General features: G+C 42.9%; 1 protein-coding gene across 1 annotated transcript in view; it reads right to left on the reverse strand.

Moving 5' to 3' along the window:
• Positions 1 to 16,871, reverse strand: part of FILIP1 (filamin A interacting protein 1) — a 120,143-nt gene extending 103,272 nt beyond the window's left edge. Inside the window, exon 1 of the mRNA XM_060284003.1 lies at positions 16,812 to 16,871. The gene's annotated coding sequence lies outside the window, so the exon portion shown is untranslated. The remainder of the gene's footprint in view (positions 1 to 16,811) is intronic.
• Positions 16,872 to 17,672: the final 801 nt, after the last annotated feature.

Below are 17,672 nucleotides of genomic sequence, written 5' to 3' on the forward strand. Positions count from 1 at the left end.
GTGTCTGTACAACGTGGGTGATGGAGACACGCCCACTAAGTATGTGGAGGAGATAGAGAAGTGGCTGCGGGCCCGCAAGGGTGGAAGGGAGCTGAGAAGGACGGTCGGCGTGCTCATGGCAGAGTCACAGGGCAGAGGGCTTCACAGCAGACCACCCAAATGGGATGAGACGGAAGGCGCAGCTACTCTCAGGGAATCTGCAGCATCTGAGAGTCGTGGAGAGACACTGAAGAGCCCAGAATGAGCCTCAGCCACTACTTTCACCAGGAGCCAGGCTGGGAGAATACAGGTAACCCGCTTCGTAGGAGTGTGACCTGTGCAGCTGCACCAGCCCTGAACTCAGTTTAATGTTCTGCTATTGCTGTCTCAGAATTCTTAATTTTTTTAAACTAGAGTCCCCCAAGTTCCCATTATGCACTGGGCCCCTAAATTATGTGGCCAGTCCCGACAGCCTCAGGGCTCCCTCTGAACCAGACTCCCTCTGAACCAGGTGTGCACGCTAGCAGACTACACCACGCCCTCACAACCCCCCAGAGGACGCACAGTGTCTGCGTGGTACCAAACACAGGGGAGGAGAGCTCAGCAGGAGGGAAAGGAAAGACCAAAATGGAATTCTGATTTGTTCTAGGATTGAGCTACGCATATTGAATTTAACCAAAAAAACCCAAAAAACAAAAACCACCAGATAAAATTGAATTTACCAGGAAATAGCCAGGTGAAGGTCTCTGCTTCAGGTGGGGATTGGAGGCACGGAGAATGGGAGAGGTAACCAAAGAGTAACGAAAGCTGAGCTCAGTCATAAAGAAAGTATTAGAATTACGTCCTTGGGTTTTATGGGGCGTCTTAACTGTGAAATATAACACTGGTTACAGCTTTGTAAACCTCAAGGTACTACAGGACTTTCAGGCAATATAGGTAAAGGAGTCTTCCTTTAAATCACATCGCTACTGCTCTCGCCCTGGCTTTGAAAAAGAAAAGCAAGGAATGAGACTCACACACGGGGCCGGAGGAAGCCAGAGCTGGGGCCCTTCCAAAGGTGAAGTGACTGCATGGCACCTGGGAGAGGAGGCTGATGCAGAGAGGGGGTGACACAGGGAGCTCTGCCCCGAGGCCACCACTGGGTGGACTTTCTCTGCCCCCCCTCACCTCCCTCTCTAGGCACCTCTCTTGTTCTCCCATCTGGGTTCCTCACTATGCCTTTCATTGAAATTATAAAAATGAGATCCCGGTGATCTCATTCTGCTCCACGGTGGGCCTTCCCAGTCCAGACTTGCACGAGGTGTTCCCCAAACCCGAACCTGACCCATCTACTAAACTCTAAGTCTTCTGGGTTCTAAGGATGGGGTTAAGAAATCACCTGGTTAGATTTAGGTCACATCATAGCATCACTACCCTTACTCTGTATTCCTCAGTCTTAAACCTAGATTGAAATGAAAAGGGAAGTAGTCATTTTAAAGAGGTTCGATTGAAGGTAGGGTGAGGGCAGATTTTCTTTAAATCATACCACTGGGCGATTCTCCTATGTAAAAGAAGTCATGGCAGGGGGAGGGTAAGAAACACTCCAGGAACAGATTTTATTCTTCTCTTCTCTCTCGACACATGCAATTCCCAGATCCCCTTTTCTCTACTACCATGTGCCAGCGTCCTCTTCGGTGTCACATACCTTCTTTGGAGAGCCAAGCTGGACCCAGAGTTCACACAGCACACAGATCTTGGCTCCTAAAACCTGGTGCTGACGGTGTGGGACCAGGAAGCCCAGGGTTACAGCAACCGTCAGGGCCCCGGGAACACACTGCAGGCAGAGCAGCTCCCTCTGCAAGCCTAGGGCAGCGGATCTCACACTTCAGAATCACCTGGAGAGTATGTTAACACGCACATTGCTGGTCCCCATGTCCAGAGTTTCTAATTCTGTGGGTCTAGGATGGGGCCTGAGAGTTTGCATTTCTAACAAGTTCCCAGGTGATGCTACTGCTGCTGGTCCCAGGACCACACACGGAGAAACAACACTCTAGGGTTGGGATAGGTCCGGACAGCTGCAAAGAGGCCTCAGGATATCTATCTATTTCAGCTAGAAACTCTCTGCTTTTCCCCTAACTAAACTAGAAATGGTTGACTTGGCTGGAGAAAATGTTAATTGTAACTATTTACATGACTGATTATCATTCATCCTCCAGCAGAGGCCCTGTTTGAGTGTTTAAACTTATAGGCTACAAAGAGGCCAAAACTTCTTTGCAGATATGGGTGTGTGTTTAACAAGACAGTTTTTATCAGAAGACTCACAAATAATCTAGATTTTCAGATTTTACTGAAAAAAATCAGAAGGTCTGGCACTACGGGGCCCATCTTCCCACGTAGCTACGTTTAGCTGGGGTTGAGTGGTGGCTGACCCACTTAGATGGAGAATTTGCTCACTAGTTCACACCTGTCCTTACTACTCTCCATTACCTCTTGAACACTGAGACCCAAAAGTCAGTTGCCATATATTTATCTGAACTCTGTTTTTCTTCTAGTAGAGAAAGTCTTCTCTTTACCTGAGAAAAGCAAAAGCTACATCGAGAAAGCTTCAGGTTTCAAGAAAAAAAAAACCTAGTAATGACTACTTCTGTGGGTTTATATGCAAATACTCTGCCAGCTTCATCTGTTTCCAGCCACCTGTCTTCTGAATCCATTTGCGTTTGGGTCCAGTCTGGACAAGCCTGGATGGCAGGCAGAAATGTGCAGGGAGGAACTAGAGGCAAGAAGCAGACTGGTGGGCAGGGTAGTCAAAGAAACCATCTGGAAAGGAATTGTCCAAAAGGAAGAAGCTGCAGTCTGTCACAAGCTTGACCGAGGACAGTGTCACTTTGCCAAGGGAGAGAGAATGTTGTGCATGGCGGGAATACGCTCCCATCATGCCTCCACAGACACACGGCCAAAGCCGAGGCTGATGGGGGCTGCAATAAGGGCACACATGGGAACAGAGATGTGTACCAGGAGAGGCTCTGTAAGGAGCTGGGGCCTTGCTTGGAGAACTGGCCATGCAGAAGGCAGGGGGAGGATCTGGGGAACTTCTGCAGGGTCACTGTTGGAACCAGCAGAGGTGGTAGAGGCATCAATAGATCGTCAAGCCAGCTGAGGGACAGGACAGTGGAGGGCCTGACAGACCGCCCCTGGGGACCACCTCTTAAATTAACCTGAGTGGAGAGGATGTTCTGCAATTGTTTAAGAAGAAACTAAGACAAGGAAATACCATGCTGATCTCGTACTATTAACTCCCTGGCTTTCTCAGCTTCAGAACTCTGGGTTATAGTTCATCCCACAGAGTTTTTTGTGTACCACTATACAAAATAACAAGCACACAAGAACCATGTTGGGTGCCAGGATACACACACACACACACACACACACACACACACACAAACATATTCCTTCCCTCAAGAATTTCATAGTCCAAAATAGTGGTCTATAAGTTTTTTAACAGTTCAATCCATTATTTAAAAATGTAATCACTTATCCCAACATTTGTATATTTACCAGTAAATTATATGTGTTATGCTAATCTCCTAATGTATTAGGCTTATTATAAATTATATCCCCAAATAGAAAAAAAACTAACTAAATAAATAATAACAAACATTATCAATAAATATAAGAAGCTCATACCCCAATGACTTCTCCTGTGATAACTGGTGTACAAAACAGACATTTAAACAGATTTAAAAAATAAAAGGAAGCTTGGGAAATGCTTTAATAGCAGTCTTGGATCTGAGGATTAACTGGACCTGATCCCGAATAACTCCTGAGTTCTTAAAGAAATTGGAAACATGCAAAGACAAATGGCTGTAGATTAGGACAGAGGGAGAAGCTCTGAGGACCAACCATTTCTCAGGTTGTGGTACTTCAGCTGGGCCCAGGGAATGAGTAAACTCTTTCCAGGGAGAGGAAAGAGTATAAACAAAACTACATAGCCGGGCTTCCCTGGTGGCGCAGTGGTTGAGAGTCCGCCTACCGATGCAGGGGACGCGGGTTCGTGCCCCGTTCCGGGAGGATCCCACATGCCGCGGAGCAGCTGGGCCCGTGAGGCATGGCTGCTGGGCCTGCGCGTCCGGAGCCTGTGCTCCGCAATGGGAGAGGCCACAGCAGTGAAAGGCCCACGTACCGAAAAAAAAAAAAAAAAAAAATTACATAGCTGTGCAGTGGCCTGATGTGGACTTAAGAGAACTTCAAAATGGAGAACAAATGCAGCAAAATACTAATTATGTGTGTAACAAAACATAATGGATTAACTCAGGCAAGTTGTGTCTGATAATGAGACTACAGTCTGTGTTGGCATGTTCAGCCTTCAGTCTGTCCCTCATATGGCACTGTTATTTTTTCCCATCAGAAAAAAAAAAAGTGAACCTTGGTGGTCACCATGGTAACTAAATAGTGGGAGCGAGGGCAGAGGAAGGTCAAGGAATGTTCTATCAAGAAAGTACAAAACACAGGTTATTTTTAATTTTGGCTCTGTTCCTATAATTTTAATGTCTGAAAATTAAGATGTACATAAATAGTAATGTCTGTTTCTCAAGCAGCCATGAGAAAAAATACTTTCCCAGTAATTCAATACAACCTTCTTATTTTGTTGACGTTTCATTTTCATCAGCTGCCATTCAAGCCAACAAAAATGCCCAAAGTGAGTACTTTCCAAATTTGTAACCAGGGAGGGTGGAGGGTGTCCTGTACCCTCCTTCCCCTTGTTTTCTGTTCTCCTCTGTTCTTTGTACACTAACGTGACTCACCGTCCACAGAACACAGATTGATAATTGCTTGTCAGGAGTGGTGATGTGTTTACTTGCAGTCACCCATATTTTCTCATCTAATGACACTTGTGGCCAAGGACAAAGATTTGCCAGGCAGCTGACAAACCAGAGTGGGGAGGTGACGTAGCTTGTGAACCAAGGGTTTTCCCCCGCACAGGCCCAGCCAGCTGTCCCCGGGAGAGAAAAGCCTACATGACTGCACTCCAGGGCCAACTGAGTAGGTCTAAATGTTACTCTGTCCTCCCCACAGCTCTGCTCGAAGGAAATGTGCCCAAGAACTAATAGCAGGAGCAGCAGAAGAACAGAAAACAGAAAAAAGTCAAAACCTCCGAACATAAGAAAAATACCTTTCAAAAAACTCTCACAATACTTCATGCAAAAGATAGTGACATAGGTGAATTTTGTGAAAATAGTTTCCTAAGGATTACAGATAGCTGGATTTTGCTTAAACCAGAGTCTTCACCAAGAACACAGACTTGGAGGTTTTCTATTTCTCTATAGATTTCATTTAGATTATAAACCAATCATAACCTATATTGGGCAGGCCGTTTAGATTTTACCGAAACAGTCCCACTGTTTTCATGAACTAGTTTTGTCACTTGTGTATTTATAAGTATGCCACACCCTACATATGAATGATCACTGAAAAGGAAATTTTAGAATTAACCTTTCTTTGTCACTTTAAAATGTACCATTCAAAACTAAATTTAAAGATAGAATTCATGTTACTGTCATCAGTGAAATTATTTTCAGGATCCACTTTCTTACTTTCATTCAATACATACTCATAACGTGATTTCATGGCGTCAGTCCTAGGTAAAGAAAAGAACTGTAGGGGGTCTGTGCCATCATGGACCCCTCACAGTCTAGTAAAGTTGTTCCAGTTGACTAGGTAAGTCACAGAGAGAGCTGGAGAAACTAGGAAGACCTTTTGCCTATGCTAGCTTATTGGCTGAATCAGTTATTTCCAGGTCAGTTTTTAAAAATTTATTATGATAAGAATGAGTCAGTATTTCTATCTCAAAGCCAATTCCACAAAAATGTTCTTGAGTACCTTCCCTATGCAAGGCATACTGGTTTCATCCACAATGGCTCAAAGGGAGGGATCTTTAATGTGATCTTTTAAGAAATGAAAAAGGTACTTTGTATTCTAGCAGCTGATTTTTTTCAAAGCACAAAATTATATCATAGGTGCACCGGCAATTCACAGGCCCCAGCAACTTTCTTTGTTCACTTTTCTTCAGAGGAGAATATTGATTTATTGGAGATTTCTTTGCTTTTTTCATCTTGGAATATGAATGAGTGGATAGGTGATTGTTAGGGGCTTAACCAATAGTTAAATCATGTCTCACTGAATTCAGATTCCACCTTTCTGAGCCACTGCCATTTCACAAACTGAGAACTTAAAATCAGGTCCCGTGGAATACAGTAACCTGGAGATAAAACTATGGCCTCTCAAACGCTGCTCCCACGCATGACTGGGGACGTCCAGACCCTCCTCAAAGACCCTCACTCAGCTATTTCTAGAAGTCCCCAAGCGGAGGGGGTAAGGAACCGAGCGCGTCAGCGCTGTCCTGACGGCTACCAGGAGACCTTCTGACACTTCCTTCTCTCTTTCTCTTGCTGCCAGTGGCCTCTGCTGTCATCACTGAAGCTGCTGTGCAGTTATCAAGGGCAACAAAGAAGCGATTGCAGGAAGAGCGGAAGCCTCCAGGATTGAACCCCAGTGCTCAGACAGCAACCAAACTTCGCACACACTGAAGGCATTGGTGGGGCCAGAATCCCTGATGGTCTTGAAGTCTTTACGGTCACTGAAGCCCCCAGAGTCACAGAAGTCACTGCACAAAAGGCCTCCAACTGTAACTGTGGATGCACCAAAGTTGGGAGCAAGGGTGACTCCTGAGGGGACAGGAGACCTAGTGAGACAAACCTGGTTGGAAGTGGGAACAAGGGATTATAGGTTATTTTAAAGCAGCATTTGCTTAGAAAGCACACTTTTGTGGCTTCTAATATCAATACTTGTTTGGTGGCGCTTTAAAGGGCTGCTCATGGAGATTACAGGTCAGGTAAAGCCCTGTCCCCAAAATATCTTTTAATGATGACACAGGTGGAGAAATCATCTCTTCCTAACTCTTTTTGACTTGCCATCTTGTGTCCACAGTATGTCGGAGGTTTGGTGAAGTTGTACTGGACACTGGCAGAAATCCTTCAGGTATAGCTAGGTTAAGGACAGAGGGCAGTGGTGTGCTGGTAAGCCAGCTCTTTAGAGAAAGAAAATAAATCCTTGATTAGTAGGTAGCATTTGCAGAGTTCTGTGGTGTAAATTCCCCCATCGTGGCCAAGTTCATGATGATCACCAACACTGATGTCACTGAACACAGCCAGTGCCACTTGGCTCCAGCACAGGACTGAGGAAGGGCCAAGTGACGGCCACAGCCTCACTCCCCGGCTCTCGCTTTCCCATGAAGACAGAATAGGATTAGAGAAATTTCCCTGCATTCCTGAGCAAGATATTACAAAGGCAGAAGTAAGAAGTGAGTAAGAAGACAGCCCGTTATCAGACAAACCTAGCATCACTTGCTACTGCCTTCATTGGACCCTCTGTCTGCCTGACAAAGATAAACACACTCTGACCAGCCAAGCCTCAGTCCAAGGACAGCAGTGTTGCAAAGCAGACAGAGAAGCAGGTAGAAGGAGGGAAAAATCAGACGAAGAATTTGTCTTCTTGAAGTATGTGACAATAAGCCAGGGAGAAAATATGTAAGTTTGTATGGACAAACTTAAAACAAATGGCCTTTGTGAAGAAAACAGGCTGGGTTTTGAACGAAGTCAATGTTTTGTTCTTGTTTTCTTTTATTGGGAATACAGCTTAGTTCATAAGGATACTGGCTTTCCCATCTTCCTCACACTCCTCATTTCAGCAGTCCTCTTGGCCAGAGATGCCTCATGGGAGAGCTTGGGTCTGTAATGTTCCGGTAACAGCTCCTGATGTGTTGACACAGTGAGGGATCTCTACAGAGATACTCACCATGAGGTAACACTGCCTCAAGCACAATCCAAAAGATGATGTCAAAGATATGTACAAACAAACAGTGACCTTGAAGGCTTCTACTGCATGTGGTGGGTTGAGCAGAGCAGTGCTCATTGGTCATGAGCTTCATGATTTGCTGAGAATATATTTGAGCCAGGGAAGAGCTGTGGTCAAGAACCAAGAATTAGTCATCAGCAACGTTGGTTAAGAGGTTAACTGGACATTCCAAAGAAATCAACTGCTCACAGGAAATTTCAGAGAAATTAACTGCTTGCTTTGTGCCTCAGTTTTTCCATCTAAGGCAGGAGATCACAAACTGTTCTCCTTTTCATAGGGGTAAGCTATGAGGTTTCATGAATTAATTTATTGAAAAGATAGATTTTAGAAACGAGGCCCTATGTATGATGGCTGTCTTAGCCAAGTTGCATTGTAACAATTCCTACATTACCTCTATTACATTCTATGACTGTGGCACAGTGACAGTCCAAAGACAACCACTTTTACTGTCATGAACTCAAGAATATGCTTCTTCCAGCTGTGCTAAGTTGTATGCCTGCCAGTAGATCATTTTGGGTTGAAAATCTTAATCAAAGAGGGCTACTGCTTCATCATAGGTTATTTGTAGAGAGTAAAGCTACAAAAGATATAGTCTTAGGACTTTTTGTCATTCACTGAGCTATGGGATAAACCCAACTTCTGGACTTCACACTTTGGAGCAACACTATTCTCAGCACATGATGAATACATTCAGCCCAAGGACTTTGCTCTTCTCTTCTTCCTCTCCTTTATTCCACAGGGCTTTGATTAGAAAGCTTTAAATAAATTTAACCCAAGTAAGCAATAAAAACAGAAACAGAAATAAATAAAAATAGAAACAAAAATTATACTTATTTTTGTCTGTATATTACAGCTTTGGTGTACTTAACCTTTTCTTATGCTCCCACAAGATCATAACCTGCTTGAGGGCAAAAGCTATCTAATTCACTTACGAAACCCCTGAAGCAATTAGCACAGGGCTTACACAGAATTTATGAGCAATACATCTTTATGTAATTGAATTAAGCTAAGGGGGGGAAAGGCAGGGTATGAGAAACTGCAATGGACACCAGCATATTCTACTTGATCTCCTGGAAAAGGTGGCTCCATTCTGGCTGAAATAAATTGAAGGAAGCAAAAAATGTAGACTGATCTCTCAAAAAGTCCTCAGAAATCATACAGACCCTCTAGAATGATGCTTCTACTCATGGGCTCTTCATTCAGAAGGTGAAGAAGTTGCAGGATTTCCCAAATATTACAGAGGAAACAGGAAAGCCAAAAAGTGACTGAAAGGTTCAGAAACTAGATGAATTTTGAATGACTCCCCAATAGGAAAGCTCTGCCGGAGATGAGGGTTACAAACAGGCTGCTGATCAACTTGATAGGCTAATATTACATTCTCTCCAAATACCCTCTAATGAAATTCTCCAGATCTCTGAATTCTCACCCTCAGAATGTTAACCCAGAGGTCCTATATCACAGCAATTCCACAGCTTGTTGAGAGAAGGACAATTAAAAGCTCTTGAGAAAAGGTTAAAGGAATAGTAAGCTAATATAGTCATGACCAGAGTGTGCAAAACTGTTGTTCTCTGTCTCTTAAAATACAGAACAATAGCTGCATGTGCAAACATAGTAGAACTCCTTAAAGTATGCAGGAGGGCAGACATAGGGACAATGGAAAGTAAGCTATTCTTAACACTGTAGAACAAGTGGGATATATTCACCCTTTGGGATTTCTCAAGCATCTCAGATTTGAAAAAGATTTAGATAAATAAATGATGGAAAAGTGGAAAATAGGAAGCTAAAAAGAAGTTAGGAAATATTTATGCACCGCACTAGCCTTTGAGTATAATGTCCTAGAGAGCAACTGCCATACTCTTGAAAGGTCACTGGGGACCTGCCATGGTTTGAATGTTTGTGTTCCCCCCAAACTCATGTTGAAATCTTAATGCTAATGTGACAGTGTTAGAAGGTGGGGTCTTTGGGAGGTGCATAGGTCATGAAGATGGAGCTCTCCTGAATGGGATAAGTGCTCTTACAAGAGACCCCACAGAGCCCCTTAGCCTCTCCCACCATGGAGAGAAGTCAGCAGGGAGAAGTCAGCCGTCTACAACCTGGAAGACGGCCCTCACCAGAAAACGACCCTGCTGTCACCCAGTCTTCCAGCCTCCAGAACTGTGAGAAATGAATTCCTGTTGTTTGTAAGCCACCCAGACTGTGTTATACTAAGACAGGGTCCCTGTGCAAAATAAAGCTCTGAGTTAGAGGGGCCACATATCTGAACTAGTGCACAGTTAAGTCCCTCCTAACGCTGAAATACAAACTAGGCCATTGCTAGGTAATTCTCAATTAAAGAGGGAAGATGTGGGCTTCCCTGGTGGCACAGTGGTTGAGAGTCCACCTGCCGATGCAGGGGACACAGGTTGGTGCCCCGGTGCGGGAAGATCCCACATGCCACGGAGCAACTAAGCCCGTGAGCCATGGCCGCTGAGCCTGCGCGTCCAGAGCCTGTGCTCCGCAACGGGAGAGGCCACAACGGTGAGAGGCCCGCGTACCGCAAAAAGAGGGAAGATGTGTCATCAAACCCTCCCTTTTATATACACCAGTCAACAAATATTTCTTGAAAACCTACTGAATGCAGAGTGCTATGGATATCCCCCCTTACCTGAGTCAGTTAAAAAAATACATGAATTTGCATGACCATATGTTATTGCTATGATGGTTTACTTTTCCTGTCAAAGGTAAAACATATATATAACAATTGCATCGAGTAAATGATATAAATAAGATAGGGAAATAATTTCTAGGTTTTTTTTTAAACAGAATTTATTTTGAAAATATACTGTGGGCTCTTTTGGCAACTTTTGAGTAAATCTAAAGTTATTTCAAAATAAAAGTTAAAAAAAATACATTGCGGACAAATGTGAAAACAAGATATGAGCTGAACTAAAATGCTTAATTCCAAGTCAGTAAAATCCTAAGAACCTGGAAATTCAGGATTCCATCTGCCTTCCCCAACCTTCAGGGCAAGTCAGCCTGTTTACTGCCAGGCCCCTGATAGTGCAGGAAGTAAAGGGGAAGTTGCAGAGGAAGAGAGGTCTCACTGTGGTTGAGCTTATTGGAGATACGTAACATGCGTACTATTAAGAGCCACACAGTCAGCAACAGGGAAATGCTGAGACCCGTCTACAAAGTATAATGGCAGGCAGGACTGGCTTCCTGCGATGAAGAATCTCATGCCTCCATGAGGCCACGTGGTTGAGGGCCCACTGAGAACCCCTCCAACCCCAGCAATTTGTCACTCTTGACTCCCCTGACTTCTTTTAAGAAATGGGTGTGATATGGGTCATAATGGCCATCATTAAAAAGTCTACAAATAGGGGCTTCCCTGGTGGCACAGTGGTTGAGAGTCTGCCTGCCGATGCAGGGGACATGGGTTCGTGCCCCTGTCCGGGAAGGTCCCACATGCCGCGGAGCAGCTGGGCCCGTGAGCCATGGCCACTGAGCCTGCGCGTCCGGAGCCTGTGCTCCGCAACACGAGAGGCCACGACAGTGAGAGGCCTGCGTACCGCAAGAATTAAAAAAAAAAAGTCTACAAATAACAAATGCTGGAGGGGTGTGGAGAAAAGGGAACCCTTCTACACTGTTGGTGGGAATGTAAATTGGTGCAGCCACTATGGAGAACAGTATGGAGGTTCCTTAAAAAAACTAAAAATAGAACTACCATACGACCCAGGAATCCCACTCCTGGGCATATATCCAGACAAACCTATAATTCAAAAAGATACATGCACTCCTATGTTCACAGCTGCACTATTCACAATAGCCAAGACATGGAAACAACCTAAATGTCCATCGACAGATGAATGGATAAAGAAGATGTGGTACATATATACATTGGAATACTACTCAGCCATAAAAAAGAATGAAATAATGTCATTTACAGCAACATGGATGGATCTAGAGATTATCATACTAAGTGAAGTAAGTCAGAAAGAGAAAGACAAATAACATATGATATCACTTATATGTGGAATCTAAAATATGACACAAATGAACCTATCTATTAAATAGAAACAGGATTACAGACATAGAGAACAGACTGGTAGTTGCCAAGGAGGTGGGGGGAAGGATTGGAGTGGGAGGCTGGGGTTAGCAGATGTAAACTTTTATATTTAGAATGGATAAACAACAAGGTCCTACTGTACAGAACAGAGAACTATATTCAATATTCCATTATAAACCATAATAGAAAATAGTATTAAAAATGTATATATATGTATAACTGAATCAGTTTGCTGTATAGCAGAAATTAACACAACTTTGTAAATCAACTATACTTCAATTTAAAAAAAGAAATGGATGTGATAGAAGAGTGAAACCTCCTCCCTTCTCCAACTTCATTTCTCTTATATTCTTTCCCCAAACCCTCATCCACATACGTCCATATCTGCACACATGCAGGATCTTTAGCTGGTGCTATCAGTGCAGTAGCCCCTCCTGGATTCCTTGACAACCCAGCTGAATGGAGAAACAAGGAGCTCCTGTAAGAGCCATCTTTTTACCACTAGAGAAACAAGGAAGGGAGAAAATGTTAACAGTTAAGCTATAAAATGACACTATCATTGTTGTGGTCCACAATGAAAACTCTTGAAATAAAAGTGGAAAGTTTCTTTATTATTTGGGAAAATGATTCCCTAACTCATTTCTCCAGTTTTCGGATTAAATGAAGATTGAAGACTATTAGAAAATTTGTAGTTAGAAGTCATTATGCTCCTGAAACATCCATTAAACAAAAATTAAAAATCAACTCATGTTTTTCTTAGAAGTCCTATTCTCCAAATTACACTGTTTAAAGCTCTTTATAAAGTCATTAATCAAAGCAATCAGCAGAAGGGAAAGCAAATATTTATGTCAAAAGCATTATCATTATCTGTCAATTTTTAATAGAATATATTGAGGAAGTAAACAATTTCTAAATACCTTTCAAAAATCTGTAGTCAATCTATTCCCTGTCACTCACTAGCTCATTTCCCCAGCTACATACTTCAAATTTTTCTGAAAAATGTAAAGAAATGTTTTGGTAACTTGTAATCTAACATGATTTCAGGGGAAAAAAATGGAAGAAATATGTATTGCACATAGATTCCCAGCTATTCCACTGACTTGTTGTGTGACACTGGGCAGCTCTCTTCACCTCTCTGTGTCTCATTTGTAAAATAATGGGATCGTACTTAATTAGAAGTTGCTAACTGGTGGTCCTTTGCCCAGATATAGCCATTGGAGGTACCTTGTTTGCCCAGCATGCTTTAAAAATTGGGAACTTACGCATTCAAATCCAAATTCCTGATTTCTCTTTAAAAATTATAAGGTCGGCAACAATAAGCCTACATTCCCATGTGGCAACAAAGGCTGCTACTGAATAGCAGCTGTCCTTGTTGGATAAGGCATGGAGTCTCGGTGTTACCTTATCTGCCTGACTGCTTAGCATCTAAGTTTCTGATGAAATAGATGACCTCAAGTTTCTTTCTGCTCTAACATTCTCACATTTAAGGTGAGCCATAGAGAAAAAAGTCCGTTCAACCTCTCCAAGCCTCAGCTTTACTGCAATATGGGGATTATAATAACCTCTGACTACCCCTTGAGCTTTGGAGAGACAAAATGAAATCGTGAGTGGTGACTGCTTCGTACAGTGCCGTGCAAGTAGAAAGTGCTCAATAAACAGTAGAGGTAACAATGCAAATAATGGTGAACGTAATGACTCAAATACAATTCTCTGATAGTCGATCCAATCTAAATTAAAATTGGTTTACTGCTTCTTCTCTTCCAAATGTACCACTGGCCCCATCAAAAACCAACTATTTGCCTCTAATTTTCAGATACACTTTGTTCAGTTAATAATAAACAGGTTGAGATTCCCAAATGAGATGCAGAAATTTAAAGAAAACTGTTCTTTGAGGGTCTCTAGTTCTCATATTCCCCTTTTCTGGTTGAACCGGCTGTCAACATTTGATTCACTGTAAGCTTTGATCCTACTTACTGCACTTGCCAGGTACACAGTGTATCATTGTTTATTATTGTTAAATGCAAATAACAAGTTTAACAGAGACATTTGTACACGAGCTGCAAATGAGCCCTTATAGAGTGAACTCCCACGGGAGTTTTTGTCATAGTGTCCCCGCCCCTTCAAGTCACTCTGTAGTCACTCATACGCAGTGATGTCCCCCTGTCACTCACTAGCTCATTTCCTCAGCCACACACTTTATCTATCAGACTGCCTTATTAATCACAGAGCTTAAATGGGCCTGTTTCGGTGTGTGACTGCCACAGATTTGCCCATACTTTAAAAGGTCCATGTTTAAATGAATTTCGACTTACACATACCATTACTGTATGCGTACATTTGTGGAGAAAAAAATTTCATTGGTTCTATCCGACAATACTTTAGGTAACAAAATATAAGAAAAATAAGATAATTTGTACACCTCCCCCCGAGAGTTTTTTTTAGTGGGATTTTTACCCATAATTGTGTAAGTGTTATTTATATGATCTCAGAGCTTATGGCATTCCACTGACTTTCAGCCCAGCAGAAGGCTGAGCTGAGACGCACGGGAATGGGGCTGCCAGAGGGAAGCCCGTAGCCAGTGTGGTCCGACTTCCACCCCCTACCTGGATCCCTTCTCCCCCCAGCTCCGCAACCCCGCCCCCAAGTGTCAGTCTCTCCGACTCATACTCTGCAGAGCTCTCAGAAAAAGAGATTTAACACAGAAGTGTCTTTGTGTCACCCCTCTGCTCAAGAGTCTTGAGTAATTTGCTATTACCCAGAAGCAAATCCTACAGTCCTACATGACCTAGACCCTGTCAAGCTCTCTGCATTCCCTTCCTGCCCTTGCCCTCAAAGAACCAAGTCCAGCTCTGTTCCTGAACACACCACCCTTTCGCCAGGCCTCTGGACTGCTCTTCTCATCCCCACCATTCGTCCCACTCTTCCTTCAAGTGTCAACTCAAGCATTGCTTTCTCTTCCTTGGGTCCCTTAGGAAAACTCAGCTGCTTCTTTCTTTACTCTCCATGAACGTTGTTCCCATATAACTATGGCAACTACCATGTTTATTTGCCTATGTGTGAACTTCCTGAAAGCAGAAACCAAGTTTTTAAATATTTTTACTCCTAGCACCTAATAGAGTGTCTGCATATTGTAGGCAACAGGATATTTGCTAAATAGTGAATAAATGAAACTGCTTTGTTCCCATGGCCTATACATTTGCAGATTCCGTTCTGCAAAGTCATGACTCTTCTTATGATCACTACAAATACTTAAGAGTATATTTCTGCACATTCTTCTTTTCAAATACATTTTACTTTCTTCATTTATTCCTTTGGGACAGTTCATCTGTTTGTGCTTAACAACAACAAAGTGTGTGATCCCGTCAATTTAGTTAAGATCATTATTTTGCTGAATCTTACAAATCTACCTATCTTGGTGAAATCGTCCTCTTGCATGTTTAGCCCCAAACTTAAATGAGCTAACCTACGTTTCATAGTCATTCACAGAGAAAACTGTGGCTGTAGAGAATGGCATGCTGTCTATGAATGGGACCATGCACCTCGGTGGTTTCAAATCCACGGTGGCTTCCATAGCTGTAAACATTTAGTTTACCTGGGTTCACACCCTTGACTTTCTCTTGGACAAACCTGAAAGCTCCAGCCAGCTAGAACTGCCAACTTTCACATAGTTTTCTACCCACAGCCATCAATCTCTCCCTGGCAATAAAAGGAGACTAAACCTTGGTTTGCCCCAGCGTCACCTGGGAAGATGATGAATTTTTCATTGCATCTGAGCCAAGGATGACGTTACCCAGCAAAGTAAACCCGGTGTACAACGTTCTACCAGTTCTATAATTTGGGGAGTTGGATTCTCTACACACAATGTGGCACATTTCCTGGACCAGCTAATGGAGCCAGTTGCTTCTACTGGTGCCAAGTGTCTGCCCAATGATTTAACACACCTTCCCTTTTGGTTTTTTTACTGTTCGATGTTCATTTCCTTGGTTAACATTGGTGTCATATCAAATGAAGTCACCAAACCTCAGGCAGGAGACAACTTGCCTCCAAAAGAGTAGCATATTATTCTGAGGAGATGTTTAGTCAGAACTGAAAACGAATGACTGGGGCACAAAGCTGGTGTGAACACAGCTAGTCTATAAATGTGTGTAGTGTTAATTAAGAACCTATAGGTAGTTTTAGCTAAAATCAGTTTCAGTGTAGTTAGGGAAATAAGAGAGAAAATTGCTACATGCATATGAAAATAGATTTTTAGATTTCTTTAAAGAATTGTCTTTTTCTGGCAAGAAACACTTAATGAAACTTAAACTTAATTCCCTGAAAATCATTTGCAATTAACTTCTTCCTTTGTTTTTAATTGGCAGGAAGCATTTTCAATGAAAACTGCAGCTCACCATGCGTGTTAGCTAGAGCTAAGAACTGTTTTTTCAAATCTAAGAACTTTGGATAAGGTCACTGTCAATTGAGGGAAACTAGGGGGGTGGGGTGTAGGGTGGGCCTGGGGTTCCACCCACCATGTGAAGAGGAAGGGCAGTGCTTTCCACCACTGGGTTTGTAGACTTGAGATTTGCTTTATCAAGCTGACATTATTTTAAATATTCATTTAAAAGATGAAGGCTAGGGCTTCCCTGGTGGCGCAGCGGTTGAGAGTCCGCCTGCCAATGCAGGGGACGCGGGTTCGTGCCCCAGTCCAGGAAGATCCCACGTGCCGCGGAGCGGCTGGGCCCATGAGCCATGGCCGCTGAGCCTGCGCGTCCGGAGCCTGTGTTCCGCGACGGGAGAGGCCACAGCAGTGAACGGCCCGCGTACCGCAAAAAAAAATTAAAAATAAATAAATTAATTAAAATAAATAAATAATAATAATAAGATGATATTGTCAAAATACAAAACACAAAATTACCTTGTTTAAAAGGAGAATATCAAGAATACAGAAGAGGGGCTTCCCTGGTGGCACAGTGGTTGAGAGTTCGCCTGCCGATGCAGGGGACGTGGGTTCGTGCCCCGGTCTGGGAAGATCCCACATGTTGCGGAGCGGCTGGGCCCGTGAGCCATGGCCGCTGAGCCTGCGCGTCCGGAGCCTGTGCTCCGCAACGGGAGAGGCCACAACGGTGAGAGGCCCGCGTACCTCAAAAAAAAAAAAAAAAAAGATGAAGGCTAGTTGTCTAGGGAATAGAGAATAGTAAATTTTGTAAGCTAATGATGAGGCCTAAAAGGAGCTGGAGTTATTTCTGCTTTACAGGTACATGGGGCTTTGATCAAGGAAGCTACGAAAAGATCTTTATTTTACAACTATGACTCAGGATCTTTTGGGTGTGCCCTCAGCTAAACATCCAGGTGAGGTTACGTGGACTAAATCTTCATCTTGAAAAAAAACTGCATTTTAAAACCTACACAGACCCAGATATTGTCACAGATGAAAATCAGGCCTCTTTTCCAATTCTTTGAAGACTGAGCTCTTGAGGAAATCAAACCAGGTGTCAATATGGAAGAAAGGGAATTTTCTCAGGATTCTTCAACACTTTTCAAATAGAAAAAAATTAAAATAGTTGTAATATCAAACTCTTTCCATAGAGAGCTGTTCTCTACAAATAGAGTAACTAACACCTTCTAAAACAAATGAGGAAAAAACATCTTTGTAATTTTACTTCAAAGACAGCATGCCAGAAACTAAATAAATTAGAAAATCAGTTTGTATTTCAACTTTCAAATTAGTAATTACATTTCCTTTAACCTGGGCTGGTAAATACACAGCATGAGTTTT

The sequence above is a fragment of the Globicephala melas genome, chromosome 14 (assembly GCF_963455315.2).
Source record: "Globicephala melas chromosome 14, mGloMel1.2, whole genome shotgun sequence".
Classification (NCBI taxonomy): Eukaryota; Metazoa; Chordata; class Mammalia; order Artiodactyla; family Delphinidae; genus Globicephala; species Globicephala melas.